Genomic DNA, 16654 nt, shown 5'->3' with positions numbered 1-16654 from the left:
ATCAGTGTTCATCGGGGATATTAGTTTGTAGTTTTCCTTCCTTCTTGTGTTTTTCTCTGAGTTTGGTATCAGAATCATGCCAGCTCCATAGAACAAGTTTGCCAGTGTTCCTTCTTCAACTCTTCAGAAGATCTTTATTAGGATATGAGGTAATTCTTCCGTAAATATTTGGTAAAATTCTGCAGTTAAGCCATCTGATCCTAGGTTTTTCTTTGAAGTTTTTGATTACTGCTTGAATCTCTTCAGTTATATTTCTGTTCAGACTTTTTCTCAGTGATTAGGGCTTAGTAGGTTACATGTTTCTGAGAATTTTCCTCTTCTATATTATGTAATTTTTTGGCCTATTATTGTATATCGTACTCACTTATAATCCTGTAAAAAATTTCTGTGACATCAGTTGCAATCTCTCCCCTCTTATATCTGTTTTTAGTTATTTGAATCTTGTTTTTTTCATAGTGTAGCTAAAAGTTTGTAAATTTTGTCAAAACACCAACTCTTGGTTTGTTAGTTTATATATTTCTATTTTCTATTTCATTTATCTGTGGTCTCATCTTTCTGATTTACCTCTTCTTCTAAATTTGGGTTTAGTTTTTTTCTTCTTTTTCTGTTTCCTTTAGGTGTAAAAATAGATTTCTGATTTGAGATCTTTTCTTTATTATAAGCATTTTTCAGTGTAGCTTTCACTGTATCTTATAAATTTTGGTATGTTTTATTTTTATTTTCTTCCAGATATTTTAAAAATTCCTTTGTGATTTCTTCTTTGGCCCATTGGTTTTTGGCTTTTTTCCCCACATTTTTGGTGTTTTTTTCCCCCGTCTGCTTATTTGTATTTTCATTTAATTGTGGTTAGATAAGATACTTTTATGACCTCAGTCTTCTTAAATTTAAGATTTAGTTTGTGCCCCAACATGTGGTCTGTTATGGAGAATGTCCCATGGATAGTTGGGAAGAATGTCTTTTCTGCTGTTGTTGGGTGGTTGTGATGTGTACGTGTCTGTTACGTCCAGTCAGTCTGTAGTGTTATTGATGTCCTCTGTTTCCTTATTGATCTTCTGTATGGTTCCGTCCATAAATAAAACTGGGGTCTTATAATGTCATACTATTACTGTGCTGCTGTCCATTTCTCTCTTCATTTCTGTTAATTTTTACTTCACGTCTTTGGGAGCTCTGTTAGATGTGTGTGCGTGTGTGTGTGTGTGTATTTATAATTGTTGAATCTTCTTATTGAATCGACCATTTTTAATTATATAATATCCTTTGTCCCTTGTGTCAGTTTTTATTTTTAGTTTGTCTCACATTATGTAGCCACCTTTACTCTCTGTAGGATAGAATATCTTCTTCCATCCTTTTAGCCTATACGTGTCCTTAGATTTGTGAATTGTAGCAGTTCCAATTCTTTGACGCTCTTTAGCTTCAATTCCAGATCCCAGCCACCTGAGTTCAGCTGTTTGCTGTGTCATTTCTTATCTGTTGACCTGAGTCGAGTTTCTCAGAGTGTCTCTGACCGTTTCCTCCTCTGTACGATGGGAACACATCTTTCTCTAATGAGCTATTCTGTTGATAACAAGTTAATACATGTGACATTTAGAGTACTGCTTATCATATAGGAAGTACTCAGACCCTTTTAGTCATTGCGATTGTTATTGATCATAATTTAAGATTCTGACCTTTCTTTAAATCCACTCTGGACTTTGTCATCTCTGAAAACACCACTCATAATGTAGCTCATCTAGGTATTGAATATCTCAGTGTGTAGAACATAATATCTGTATAGACAGTCTGGTGTTCAGTTTTATTTGTGTGTATTCCATGTATTGTCGACAAACATGAAAAAATCCACATTGTTTGGAAGATATCATACTCTCTTACATAAAACATAAGATGTTAAAATTAGAGACACATAATTTGCTCCAAATACCTTTACATAGCTTTGCCATTTACATATTTCAACCAGATTGATTGTTACACCTGTCTCCCCTTCTCACGTTGTGTAAAAATAAGGACTCTCCTCATGGCCCCTTGGTGAAATGTGTTTCATTTCAGGCACCGTTGACCTTCAAGGATGTGGCCGTAGGATTCACTCAGGAGTGGGAACGCCTGGACCCTGCTCAGAGGGCCTTGTATAGGGACGTGATGGAGGAGACCTCCAGGAACCTGCTCTCTGTGGGTGAGGATAACTTCCCTCCCTCTAGAAGTTGGGATCTGCTCTTGGATATCTTTGCATTTTTCCTGTGTGCCTCTTGGGAGCCCCTGTTTTGCTTGACTGATCTGAAATCCCTGTTGACTTGGACATGAAATGCTTCAGGATGTGCAGTGTCAGTAGTTTAAACTGTCCTTTTCTTCAGGTGATCTGCCCATTCCAGCTGAACAAAGAGCTGGGATTCTGGAAACACCACAGCACTTCACATTTCTTATTTCTAATAAGCAGGAATTTCTTTTTCTGATCTGAGTATTATCTCCATCTTGAAGCAAGAGAATGAGCCCTGGACTGTCAAGAGTGACATGAAAGTATCAGTAAACCTAACGAGTGGGAAAGTAGCAAAAGTGTGAACACAGGTCAGATGTCAGAAGGGCATTGGGAAACTCTCCCATTGTTGGGAGAGTTCTCTGGGAAAACAAAAGTTTATTTCTTGTGAACTTTCAGAGGAAATTTTTCTCTGCAACTTATCACTCTGTGCTTCAACGTGTGAAATTTACCCCCTCACCTTCCAGTGGTGCTGCAGCTGCAACGAAGATAAAGTCAGTCTTTATATCTTGATCCACAGCACTTTGTTATATGCCTTCTGTGAACTCGGTCTTTCTTGACTTTAAGAAGCATGAGGCGGGCTGTTTTAAAGGGGTCTCTTGCCCCTTCATCTCTCCTTCGGGTCTTGATTCCACTGGATGCTCAGTTCTTAGTCCGTAGAGATAAGAGTTGATGCCTCCAGAGTCCAAGCCTTGAACCTATGTCAGTTTAATCCCAATTTGATGTTCTGAGAAGATGTAATCAACAGATAGTAACAGATAGTGAACACTGGCTGTACATTAATTCCGTCTGGACCTCATAACCTACATGGAGCTGTCTGAAGCCCTGTCTGCTTAGTTAGATTTCCCAGCCATTTCTTCCATCCTGCTTTTGCCGCATACTTCAGTGATGCGAGTGGCGGCCAGGTTGACTGAACCTTACGTAATTGTTACTTAGGAAAACGGTAAGGACCATGGACAGACATCCTCTCTTTGATCCCCAGTCCTACAAGAGGAGCACATGTGAACCTTTTCAGGCTCTTAGCTTGGCGTCTGTGGGTAGAGAACATGGTCCCATCTCAAGATCCTATCATATCTGACCCCCGTATCTTATAGTTTTTTCTCTATTGGAGTGCTCTTCCTAGTTGGGTAATGTAGACACTTCCTGATTTCATATGTTCTTTAAGTTTGCTTGATTTGACTCTAAAACTTGCTTCTGAAATAGATATTCCTAGGGTCTGAAATTTTGTCCAGTTTTTTTACTGTGATAATCCACTTTTAGTTAGTGGACAACTTCTGGTGGACTCTGTGGAGTGGGTTTATTGGCAACAGAAAGTTTTTATGGAGAGTACTTTGCCTCATATGTTGCAGTATTCTCTAGCTGCATACAAAATCACCACTTGAAGCTGCTTACTGGAGTGGACAGCATGTTCTACAATGTGAGGTAGAAAGTATCATGAGAGCCTAACTGATAAGTCTTTCCAGGTTTTTATTCTGGTTGAGGAGTGTCACAGAAGCATGTCTCAAGGGCACTGTGACAATGTTGCTTGCACATACTAATGACCATCCTTTATGAACTTCAGTAAATGGTATAGGAATTTCTCCTACGAATAACATTGCCCAGGTTCTCGTCCTCATATCTGTGAGGCTGTTGACTAAACTGTTGTTCACGCTACATATTTTGTCACCTGTGTGTGCCTTTATTCATTCTACCTCAACACCTAATTTTGAAGCATGTTAATAAAAGCTTATGAATTGGTGTGATACCTTCAATGATAAGCTATAGTTCGTTTTGTTTAAGGCACTGCTACTTTCATTTTGTACATTTCTGTGCATTATGTATGGTCTTGATTTTTGTTTATTTAGTCATCAGCTCTGTATTTTTTATGATATTAGTGTTGAAGATTGAATTGGGGAAAGGCCCCCTGCCGTGGTGGAACTGGTGATCAGACCCTTTTAGAGGTCTTTATGTATTCTCAATTTTTACCTATACTCAGTTATATCATTTGCAAATATTTTCTCCCATTTCATAGTGTCTTTTCACTTGATTGAGTGTGCTTTGATGAACAAGTTTAGGATTTTGATGTAGTCCAGTTTATCTGTTTTTACTTTGTGGCCTGTGCTCTTGGTGTTATGTCCAATTAATCATTGCTGAATCCAGTGTCAACAAGTTTTTCCCTGTATTTACTTATAGGACTTTTACACGTTCAGGTCTTATGTTAGGTCTTTGATCCATTAATTTTTGTATATTGTGTAAGATAATGGTCCTACTGCATTCTTTGCATATGGATATTTAGTTTCCTCAACATCTTTTTTTTTAATTCACTCTACAAATTATTTATTTGTTCATTTGCTTGTTTATTTTATTGAATTATACTTAATTTACAATAGTGTTAGTTTCAGGCATACAGCAGAGTGACTCAGTTTTATATTTATATATATACAGATACATACATATACACACACACTTCTTCAGGTTATTTTCCATTATAGGTTTTTATGAGATATTGAATATACTTCCCTGTGCTATATGGTAAATCTTTGTTTTTTATCTATTTTATATATAGTAGTATATATATGTTTTTTATCTATTTTATATATAGTAGTATATATATGTTTTTTATCTATTTTATATATAGTAGTATATATATGTTGAACTATCCTTGTGTATCTGTTAATCTCATACTCCTAATTTATCCTTCCCCCTCTTTCCTGTTTGGTATCCGTAAGTTTGTTTTCTATATCTGTGAGTCTGTTTGTTTTGTAAATAAGTTCATTTGTATCATTTTTTAGATTCACATATAAGTAATATAATGTTTGTCTTTCTTTGTCTGACTTCATTTAGTATGATAATCCCTAGGTCCATCCATGTTTCTGCAAATGGCAATATTTCATTCTTTTTTTTTTTTTTTTTTTTGGCGGTACGCGGGCCTCTTACTGTTGTGGCCTCTCCCATCGTGGAGCACAGGCTCCAGATGCGCAGGCTCAGCGGCCATGGCTCACAGGCCCAGCCGCTCCGTGGCATGTGGGATCTTCCCAGACGGGGCACGAACCTGTGTCCCCTGCATCGGCAGGCGGACTCTCAACCACTGCGCCACCAGGGAAGCCCTTCATTCTTTTTTATGGCTGAGTAATATTCCACCATATCCATTCATCTGTCAGCGGACATGTACATTGCTTCCATGTCTTGGCTGTTGTAAATATCGCTGCTATGAACATTGGCATGTATGTATCCTTTTTGAATTAGAGTTTTCATCTTTTCCAGATATATTCCCAGGGGTGGGATTTCAGGATCATGTGGTAACTCTATTTTTAGTTTTTTAAGGAACCTCCATACTGTTTTCCATAGTAGCTGCATTAACTTACATTCCCATCAACAGTGTAGGAGCATTCCCTTTTCTCCACACCCTCTCCAGCATTTGTTACTTGTAGACTTTTTAATGATGGTCATTATGACCAGTGTGAGGTGGTACCTCATTGTAGGTTTGATTTGCATTTCTCTAGTAATTAGTGATTCTGAGCATCTTTTCATGTGCGTATTGGCCATTTGTATGTCTTCAGAGAAATGTCTATTTAGGTCTTCTACCCAACTTTATTTTTTATTTTTTTTTTCTGTGGTATGCGGGCCTCTCACTGTTGTGGCCTCTCCTGTTGCGGAGCACAGGCTCCGGATGCGCAGGCTCAGCGGCCATGGCTCACGGGCCCAGCCGCTCTGCGGCATGTGGGATCTTCCCGGACCGGGGCACGAACCCGCGTCCCCTGCATCGGCAGGCGGACTCTCAACCACTGTGCCACCAGGGAAGCCCCTCTTGTTTTGTTTTTTTTTAATTACAGATTCTATTTCATTTCTAGTGATCAGTCTGTTCAAATTATGTTTCTTCTTTATTCAATTTTGGGAGGCTGTATGTTTCTAGAAATTTGTATGTTTTTCCTAGGTTGTTGATTTTGTTGGCATATAACTTCATAGAATTATCTTATGAATTTTTGTATTTCTGTGGAATCAGGTGTTATTTCTCTTTCATTTCTTCTTTTGTTTGTTTGGGTCCTCTCTTGTTATTGATGAGGCTGGTCAGAAGTTTGTCAATTTTTATCTATTCAAAAAAACAGCAATTGTTTTTATTAATTTTTCTCTATTTTGTTATCACTGTGTTTTATTTCCTTTCTGATCTTTATTATTTTCTTCCTTCTGCTGACTAGGTTTTGTTCTTCTTTTTCTAATTCTTCTAGGTGATAGTTTAGGTTGTTTGAGATTTTTCTTCTTTTTTGAATTAGGCCTCTATCACTGAAATTCCCTCTTAGGATTGTTTTTGCTGCATTCCATAGATTTCTTTTTTTATGGTTGTGTTTTCATTGTCATTTGTCTCAAAATATTTTCTGATTTCCTCTTTGCTTTAATCGTTGATGCATTGGTTTTTTAGTAGCATGTTGTTTAGTCTGCATGTAATCGTTTTCTTATTTCTCTTTCTGTGATTAATTTCTAGTTTCATGCTGTTGTGGTCAGAAAAGATGCTTGAAATAATTTCTATCCATTTAAGTTTGTTGAGATTTATTTTTTGTCCTTGTATGTGTTGTATTGTAGAGAATATTCCATCTGCGCTTGAAAAAGAATGTGTATTCTGGGTTTTTTGGATGTAATATCCTGTAGATATCAATTAAGCCTAACTGTTCTATTGTGTCATTTAGGATCTCTGTTGCCTTATTGTTTTTCTGTCTGGAAGATCTGTCCATTAATATTAGTGGGGTATTAAAGCATCTTATTATTATTGTATTCCCTTCGATTCCTCCCTTTATACCTGTATTTGTTTTATGTATTTAGGTGCTCCTATATTGGGTGCGTATACGTTAATAAGTGTAATGTCCTCTTCTTGTAGTGATCCTTTTATCATGGTATAGTGTCCTTGTCTTTTTTTATGGTCTTTGTTTTAAAGTTTATTTTGTCTGATATGAGTATTGCTACCCCCACTTTCTTGTCATTTCCATTTGTGTGAACTATCTTTTTCCATCCCCTCACTTTCAATCTGTATGTTATTTGCCCTAAAGTGGGTCTCTTATAGGCAGCATATTGTAGGTTCTTGTTTTATTTTGTGATCTGCCACTATGTGTCTTTTGACTGGAGAATTTAGTCCATTGACATTTGAAGTAATTCTTGATAAGTATGTACTTACTGCCATTTTAAACCTTGTTTTCCAGTTGACATTGTATTTCTTCCGTGTTCCTTTTGTCTTTTTGGTTTTACTTTTGTGGTTTGATAGTTTTCTTTTGCATTATGCTTGAGTTCCTTTCTTTTTGGTTTCTGTGACTCTTTTGTATGTTTTTGATTTGTGGTTATCCTGGTTTTCAAGGATGTTAACCCTCACATTTTGTGATTTTGATGTCCTATTTTACATCTTCATGTTTATCCTTTTGCTGTTTGTTGTAGTTATAATTGCTTTCATAAGATTTTTTTGATTGTTTTTTAATCTGTGAATTGGCTCATTTATGTGATTTTCAATCCTTTTGTATATTTGCCTTTTGTATTGTGATTTTTCCCTTTCCTATAGATTCTTCTTTTCTATTTAGAGAAGATCTTTTCAATATTTCTGTTAGGGTGGGTTTAGGATTGCTGTATTTTTTTAGTTTTTGCTTGAAAAATTCTTTACCTCTTCTATTCTAAATGATAATCTTGCTGGGTAGAGTATTCTAGGTTGCAGGTTTGTCCTTTTCAGGACTTTGAATATATCTTGCCACTATCTTCTGGTCTGCAAGAGTTTCTGTAGAGAAGTCAGCTGATAGCCTTATGGGGGTTCCCTTGTAACTGACTTTGTTTTTCTCTTGCTGCCTTTAGAATCCTCTCTTTAACTTTTGCCATTTTAATATGTCTTGGTGTAGATCTCTCAGCTCTTCTCATTGTGTGATTTCTGTTACACTGTCTTCCAGATCACTTATTTGTTCTTCTGCCTTATTTAGTCTCCTTATTCATTACCTTTAGTTCGGTTTTTATCTTGGCGATTGAGTTTTCTAGTTTTGTTTGGCTCCTCTTTATGTTTTCTAGTTCCTTGCTACAGTGATTTGCATTTCTATTTGATAGTCTTTCTCAATACCTTCAGCATTTTTATTACCTCCTTTGTGTACTTGGGGCTTATAGACTGAAGAGGTCTGTTTATTTTTTGTTGTTTCAGATTTATCTTCTTCTTTTAATTGGAAGTATTCCTCTGCTTTTTCATTTTATTTATATTTCTCTGTGAATTTAGGAGCAACAGTTATCTACTGTTGAAGGGCTGCTTTTATGTGGGAGCATCCCTGAATAGGCTGTGTGTGTGAGTCCAGAATTTTTGGTGCAAGGGCTCTTTTGGTATGGACGCTTGCCACATCTTTCGTCAGGGTGTGCTGGCCATTGTCCTCTTTATTTATTTTTTTGCGGTACGCGGGCCTCTCACTGCTGTGGCCTCTCCCGTTGCAGAGCACAGGCTCTGGACGCGCAGGCTCAGCAGCCATCGTTCATGGGCCCAGCCGCTCCGTGGCATGTGGGATCCTTCTGGACCAGGGCACAAACCCGTGTCCCCTGCGTCGGCAGGTGGACTCTCAACCACCGCGCCACAAGGGAAGCCCCCATTGTCCTCTTGATAGGTGGTATGTTTGTTGTGGTGGTGACCAGAGCCTGCAGTGGATGTTTGGCAGGGCCTCTTCTTTGCTCGGTGGTTGTAACAGCCCTGTAGTTGAAGTACTGGTTGGGGTAGAAGCCTCCAGGTCCAATTCTAAGCTGTGACATGAGGTAGGCAGGATTTGATCACCCTGCTGGGAAAGGAGCTATGATGTGTTCTTCCCCAGTAGCCCTCCACTGGGACGTGTGACTCTGTGACACCGCCTGCTACCCGGTGTGTGTGCGCCAACAGAGTCCACGGTTGCTGGTGCTGCCCCCAGACCCACCTCCACTGCAGGAGCACTGGTAATAGGCTCAGATTCAGCCCAACTCCACGTGTGTGAGCCCACAAAGTCCACTGCTGCTGGTGCCATTCCCCAACTCAACCCTGCTGCCAGAGTACCAATAATCGGGTCAGACGCCCCTCCAGTGACACGTGTGCACTCCCCAAACCTGCCACCCATGCGCACTCCCAAAGCCTGCGACGGCCAGAGCTGTGCCCCCCGAGCACCCTGACACCCTGCTACAGCAGACCCACGCCCCTCTCTTTGTGCATTGATAGTGGGCTCCTATTGCAGACCTGCACTGTCCTGCACACAGCCCCAGCTGTGGCCCAGACCACGCTCCAGGACCTTTGGGCCATCTCTGCACAGCAAAACCGAATTCTCTCCCCGAGTATGTCGCCGAGGCCTGAGTTTCAGCACCCAGTTGCTGTGCACACTAGGAGGCACACATCTCGGGCTGGGAAGTGCAGCAGCATGGCAAGGACTGGCTGTGCTGCTCTCTCCCTACCCTACTGGCCACAAGCCAGCTCCTGCACTCTCCTCTCTGGCGTCGAAAGCTCCCCTCCCTGTCCTGGCGGACCTCTCAGCCAGTCGAGGAGTTTCCCGGGGTGTGGGAACCTTTCTTCCTTCCCAGCTCCCTCCCAGGGGTGCAGGTCCCATCCCGACTCCTTTCTTCCCCCTTTTGTCCTAACCGGTTAAGTGGGGATCTTTCTTGCAGTTTTCGTTGTATGAGATCTGCCAGCTTTCAGTAAGTGTTCTGTGAGACTTGTTCCACGTGGAGATGTATTTTTGGTGTATCTGTGGGAGAAGAGGAGCTCCACATCCTTCTACTCCACCATCTTGGTCTCCTCTCAGCATAGTTCAGTAGACTGCCCTTCCCCCACTGAGTGGTACTGACACCCTGTGGAACATCATTTGACCGTATACACAAGTTTATTTCTGACATCTTTATTCTGTTCCACGGGTCTGTCTTCATGCCAGTACTGTGCCACTTTGATTAGTTTAGCTTTGTGATAATTTTGAAATAATTGTGTGACCTCCAACTTTGTTATTTTCAAACTTGTTTTTGCTCTGAGGGTCTTCAGATTGCATATGAATCTTAGGATGGATTTATGTATTTCTTCAAGCAATGCTGTTGGGATTTTGCTAAGAATTGTGTTGAATCTGTTGATCATTTTGGGTAGTACTGACATCTTGACAGTACTGCCTACCAACCCATGAACTCGGGATATATTTGCAGTTACTGGTATCTTTTCTAATATTTTTCAGCAGTGTTTTTAGGTTATAGTGTAAAAATGTTTTCCTCCTTGGATAAGGTTATACCTACATATTTTATTTTTCTAATTTTTCTGAATTCATTCATTAGTTCCAGTAGGATTTTTTTTTTGTGGAATCTTCAGTTTTTTCTACACATTAGATCATGTAGGTTGTAAACAGAAAAAATTCTTCTTCCCTTTTCTATTCGGATACCTTCTATCTATATTTCTGCCTATGTGTCCTTGCTAGGACTTTCAGTAATGTTTTTAGAAATAGTGAAAGTAGGTATCCTTCTCTTGTGCCTGATCTTAGAGGAAAAGCTTTAAGTCATTCCCCATCAAGTGTGATGGTAGCTGTGGGCTGTTAATATATGGCCTTTATTATGTTGAGGTAATATTTTTTTTTTTTTTTTTTTTTTGCGGTACGCGGGCCTCTCACTGTTGTGGCCTCTCCCGTTGCGGAGCACAGGCTCCAGATGTGCAGGCTCAGCGGCCATGGCTCACGGGCCCAGCTGCTCCGCGGCATGTGGAATCCTCCCGGACCGGGGCACAAACCCGTGTCCCCTGCATCGGCAGGTGGACTCTCAACCACTGTGCCACCAGGGAAGCCTGAGGTAGTATTTTTTTTATTTCTAGTTTACCGAGTGTTTTTACCATGAAATGCTGTCAAATGCTTTTCAGTAGAAATGATCATGTAGTTTTTTTCCCGTCGTTCTGTTAATGTGCTGTTTTACATCAAAAGATTTTCATATGTTGAACCATCCTTATATTTTAAAAATATATCCCTATTAGTCACAGTATATAATCCTTTTAATGTGCTGTTGGTTTCAGTTTACTATTATTTTATTGATGATTTTTGCATCATTATTCATTAGAGATTGTAGCCTCTGGTTTTCTTGTAGTGTCTTTGTCTGGCTTTGTTATTGACGTAACTCTGGCCTCATAGAGGGAGTTTAGAACTGTTCCCTTTCCTTCAGTTGTTTTGAAGAGTGAAAGCAAGATTGCTCTTAATTGTTTTTAAATGTTGAGAAGAATTCTGCAGTGAAGCTATCTGGCTTTTCTTTGTTGTATGGTTTTCGATTAGTGATTTCAATCTCCTTAATAGGAATAGGTTTGTTCACATTTTTTTATTTATTCATGGGTCAGTCTTGAGAGGTTATATTTTCTAGGAGAGTATCCATTTCTTCTGGGTTATCCAACATTTAGGTATAGAATAGTTCTTAGTATTCTCTTAGAATTTTATTGATTTCTGTAGAATCATTTGTAAACGGTTATGATGTCCCCTCTTTCATTCCTGATTTCAGTAGTTTGAGTGTTCTCTTTGTGAGTAAATCTAGGTGTTTGTCAGTGTTTTCATCCTTTTCAAACAACCATATTGTAGGGTTGTAGTTTTCTGTACTTTTTATTCTGTTTCATTTATCTCTAATCTACTTTGTTCTACTTCTGTTAGCTTTTGTCTTTTTTCTTCTATATATGTATATTCCACATATAAGTGAGATCAGTATTACTTTTTATGTCTGACTTATTTTACTGAGCATATAGTCTCAATGTCCATACTTGTTGGTACAAATAACAGAATTTCCTTCTCTTCTATGGCTGAATAATATTGCATTGTGTATGTTTACTAGATTTTTTTTTATCCATTCATCTCTTGGACACTTTAGGTTGTTTCTATGAGTTGGCTATAGTGAATACTGGTATAATGAATATGGGAGTGCAGGTATCTTTTTAAGAGTGATTTTATCTTGTCCGGTATATACCTAGCAGTGGAACTGCTGCATTATTTGATAGTTTTTTTCTCTTTAATATTTTGAGGTAATTATATACTGTTTTCCATAGTGGCTGCAACAGTTTTCATTCTTCCCAGCAGTGCACTAGTGATCCTTTTTCTTTCCCACATTCTGCTCAATACTTGTTATCTCTTGGCTTTTTGATGATAACCCTTCTAAGGGGGGTGAGGTGATATCTCATTGTAGTTTTTTTCTTTAATAAATTTTATTTATTTATTTATTTATTTATTTGGCTGCATTGGGTCCTTGTTGCTGCACGCAGGCTTTCTCTAGTTGTGGCGAGCAGGGGCCACTCCTCTTTGTGGTGCGCAGGCTTCTCGTTGCAGTGGCTTCTCCCATTGCAGAGAACGGGCTCTAAGGCATGTGGGCTTCAGTAGTTGTGGCACATGGGCTAAAGGTCCTGGGAAGGTACTGGGGAAAAGTTCTTATTGCTCAAGGAAGGCATAGTTTGTAATACTCTGTTGGATGTTAGTAGGTTAAGTGAAGAACAACAAAACACAAAATATTGGATATCAATTCTTAGGGGAAAAGACAAGAGTCCAGAAAAGATCATTTCCCATTCCTGGCCGTATGGAATAGGGACCTAAGAACATCTGCTCAGCAAAACTGCACATTTGCTGTGGACCAAAGACCACTGGGTACCTCCTTTTTCTTCAGTAAATGGTAGGATTTATTTAAGTTTTATTTCTCTGTTTCAGCCTAATGTGTTATGAGTGATGAGGACTCCATATAGGACTCTGACTCAAGAGGAATCTCATGAAACTTATGAAATCCTCATGTGTGACTGGAGTCATGTTTTGGTAGAACTTTTTCTCATTTCCTTTTCTTCTATCCTTAACATACAAGGTTGGATGTATTTTGTGTGAACAAAGAAGGGACAAATTATTTCTGATAGAAGCTGCACTAACATATATTATTTCCAACTCATTATCACCCTGCTATGCAGTTATACATGACATTTGCTTGGTTTCTCAAAGATGTATACTCTGATATAAGGTAAGACATGAGCCCTAGTTATAGGCTTTTCCACGTAAGTTTTGTATGGTTTCTCTCTACGATGGAGTCTCTCTTTATTGAAATATAATTGATATACAACAGTGTTAGTATTGGCTGTACTATATGAGGTAACGTGCATACTTTATGAAATCATCACAATGATATGTGTAGCCATCTTTCCTCAGCTACTACCATGCTCCTTTTAAACATATTCCTTATGCTGGATATTACATCCCCACGACTTATCTATTACATAGAGGTTTGTGCCTCTTAATCTCCTTCACCTACTTTACCTGCCACCGCACTGCCCTTCCTTCTGGCAACAACCACACATTTGTTCTTTATCTGTGAATCTGTTTTCCTTGTCTTGTGCTTTTGCTTCTTCGATTCCACGTATAAGTAAGATCGTGCAGTATTTGTCTTTCTATGCCTGACTTCTGTCACTTAGCATAAAATCCTCTAGATCTATCCATGTTGTTGCAAATGGCTGGACTCCTTTTCTTAAGGGTGACTTATATTCTACTGTGCGGAATGGACATACAGCATCTCCTCTAAGCATTCATCTATTGATGGACGCTTAGGCTGCTTCTCTATCTTGGCTACTGGAAATAATGCTACAATGAATATTCAAATGCCTATATTTTCTCAAATTACTGTTTTTCTTTTCTGCCAGTAAATACTTCAAAGTGCAATACCTGGTTCATCTGACGGTTTTAATTTTTGAGGAACTTCAGTAACGTTTTCCATAAATGTTGCACCAACTTACAATCCCAGCAATAGTGGACAGGGTTCCCTTTCCTCCACACCATTGCCAATGCTTGTTGTCTTTCTGATGACAGCCATTGTAAACAGGTGTGAGGTGGTACCTCATTGAGCTTTTTTTAATATAATTTTTAAATTTTTATTTATTTAGCTGCATTGGGTCTTTGCTGTTGCACACAGGTTTTCTCTAGCTGCTGAGAGCAGGAGCTACTCTTCGTCGCGGTGCGCGGGCTTCTCATTGCAGTGGCTTCTCTTGTTGCAGAGCATGGGCTCTAGGCGCCCAGACTTCAGTAGTTGTGGCTCGTAGACTCAGTAGTTGTGGTTCGCGAGCTCTAGAGTGCAGGCTCAGTAGTTGTGGCACACAGGCTTAGTTGCTCCATGGCATGTGGGATCTTCCCGGACCAGGGCTCAAACCCGTGTCCCCTGCATTGGCAGGCGGATTCTTAACCACTGCGCCACCAGGGAAGCCCCCTCATTGAGCTTTTGATTTACCCTTCCCTGATGATCCGTGACGATGAGCATCTTTTCATGTGTCTGCTGGCCATCTATATGTCTTCTTTCTCCTTGATAGACTCCCATATGTTAAGTAAGGCTTGAATACATGCACAAATTTTGTCTGAATCGCTTTAAAGTTTCTTTCTTATTATAAAATCTCTGGTGACCCCTAAACCTTGAGCTTTGGACCAAAGCATTACCACATGTGTGAGGCTTACGTTCGTTTTCAGTATGTATGTTCAGATGCTTGGTGAGGCTTGCATATTGAGTATAAGCTTTGCCGCACTCGTTACATTTGTGAGGTTTTTCTCCAGTGTGGATTGTTTTATGTTGAGTAAGATATGAATGTCTTGTAAGGGCTTTGCCACACATCGCATTTGTAAAGTTTCTCTCCAGTGTGAGTTCTCTCATGACCCCAAAGTTGTGACCGTTCAATAAAAGCCTTATCACATTTATTACATTTAAAAGGTTTTGCTCCTGTATGAATTCTCTGGTGTGCCAGAAGGTTTGAACGCTGCGTAAAATGCTTGCCACACTCATAACATTTGTGTGGTTCCTCTCTAGTATGGACTGTCTCATGTTGAGTAAGATATGAGCGCACTGTAAACGCTTTGCCATACTTAAGACATCTGTACGATTTCTGTCTGGTATGGATTCTCTTATGTCTGTTGAAGCTTGAATGCTCAGCACAGGCTTTGCCACACTCAGGACATTTGTAAGGTTTCTCTCCTGTATGCACTCTCTGATGTGTTGTGAGGTGTGACTGGTGGTTAAAGTCTTTGCCACACTCACTACATCTGTAAGGTTTCTGTCCAGAATGAATTCTCCTGTGATTCCTGAGGTTTGAGCTTTTGCTAAAAGCCTTCCCACAGTCATTACAGCTGTAAGATTTTTCTCGAGTGTGTGTTCTCCTGTGCTGCGCAGGTGACAACGTGTTTTCCACACTAGGAGGAACTCTGTGAAGTGGTGAAACTGAGGAACCACTGCTGACTGGCTTCTCAGCTTGACCGCACGCATACACTTTCTCTCTCTGAGATTTTTGTTATGGGTAAAAAGCACTTCTTCATAATCTCTTGCATCGTAGCCCCACTCACTCACACTCCTGCACATCTGCACAGACTTCCTTGAGGTCAGAATCCTTAGTGCCATGGTTTTGATTTCTTTCCAGTACCACTACATGGCATAATTCTCCTTTATCAGTGTCTTTCTCTTGGTGATAATTCCTTGATTGCAGGTCTAGCAGAATGGCTTCCTATTAAGTGGAGTTGGAAAATTAAAATATTAAATATTTTATACTGACTTAGATAATTACATAAAAAAATCATATACAATGAACAGTTTTCTCAAACATGGTATTCAGACATCATTGTTATATACAGCTTAATTTTCTTTTTCTATATTTTCCCATATTACTGTTTTCTCTGATCTTAGATAATAGAGTTTCAACCATACACTACATACTACATATATATTTTGCAATGTATCTGGATAATTAAATGATAGTCCATAGTTAGAATGTCTACCTATGTACTGGCTTATAAAAATCCAGGCATGAAATCATCATTGAGATTTGAGACTGTCTTCCCTAATCCTTAACCTTTATAATAATGTTAATCACATGTGAGTATGATGTAAGGAAAAAATTTTTTTTTAAATCTGTATATCACAATAATAAGTGATAAAGCATTTACATAACCCATGCTAAATCAAGCAGGTAAGGTAATAAATAACCACATTTACACAAAATAATAAGTCTCTGGAATTCTAAAAGATTCTCCGGTAGGTACCAACAACAAAAAAAATTTTTCATTTCAGAAGGAACACACAATAGGAAAAATATCTTGATAAACACTGAATTTTGAAATATCAGATTCAGGTAAATGTATGTATAAAGTTTAAGAATTAGGGAAAACGGTCTGAAATTTTCAATCATTGTCATGCCTGTGGTTCTACATAGTTCAACTACCTAACTGTGGAGTGTCATTTAATTGTACACTTGTATGGCAAAAAATATATATATATATGGTATATAATGTATGCTTTAAAATTGTTATCTTAAGGTCAGAGAGAACATCTGTATGGAAAATAATTAGAAAAAGACAACAGCCAAAATATAGTGTAGGCCAAGGTCAATTTCATAATAACCATGACCAAAAAACGACACATCTAGTTAACTAAAGGTAACTTTACAGTACTTACTATCTGCCATGCAATATTTCAAGCCCCTAT

The 16654-nt window shown here is 39.0% G+C and overlaps 2 protein-coding genes across 6 annotated transcripts in view; both read left to right on the top strand.

Moving 5' to 3' along the window:
• LOC101281293 (zinc finger protein 665) overlaps nt 1-16654 on the top strand; it is a 369078-nt gene that overhangs the window by 16560 nt on the left and 335864 nt on the right. The window lies entirely within an intron of this gene.
• Nucleotides 1-16654, top strand: part of LOC105747734 (zinc finger protein 677-like) — a 136416-nt gene that overhangs the window by 76118 nt on the left and 43644 nt on the right. For 4 of the 5 annotated variants that reach the window (XR_007474305.1, XR_007474306.1, XR_007474303.1 and 1 more), the window contains exon 3: nt 12696-12835. The gene's annotated coding sequence lies outside the window, so the exon portion shown is untranslated. Of the gene's footprint in view, nt 1-12695; nt 14728-16654 lie in introns of all 5 variants that reach the window. The other variant, XR_007474304.1, reaches the window with a different exon arrangement.

This window comes from Orcinus orca, chromosome 20 (assembly GCF_937001465.1).
Source record: "Orcinus orca chromosome 20, mOrcOrc1.1, whole genome shotgun sequence".
Classification (NCBI taxonomy): domain Eukaryota; kingdom Metazoa; phylum Chordata; class Mammalia; order Artiodactyla; family Delphinidae; genus Orcinus; species Orcinus orca.
This window is presented reverse-complemented; position numbering and strand designations above follow the sequence as displayed.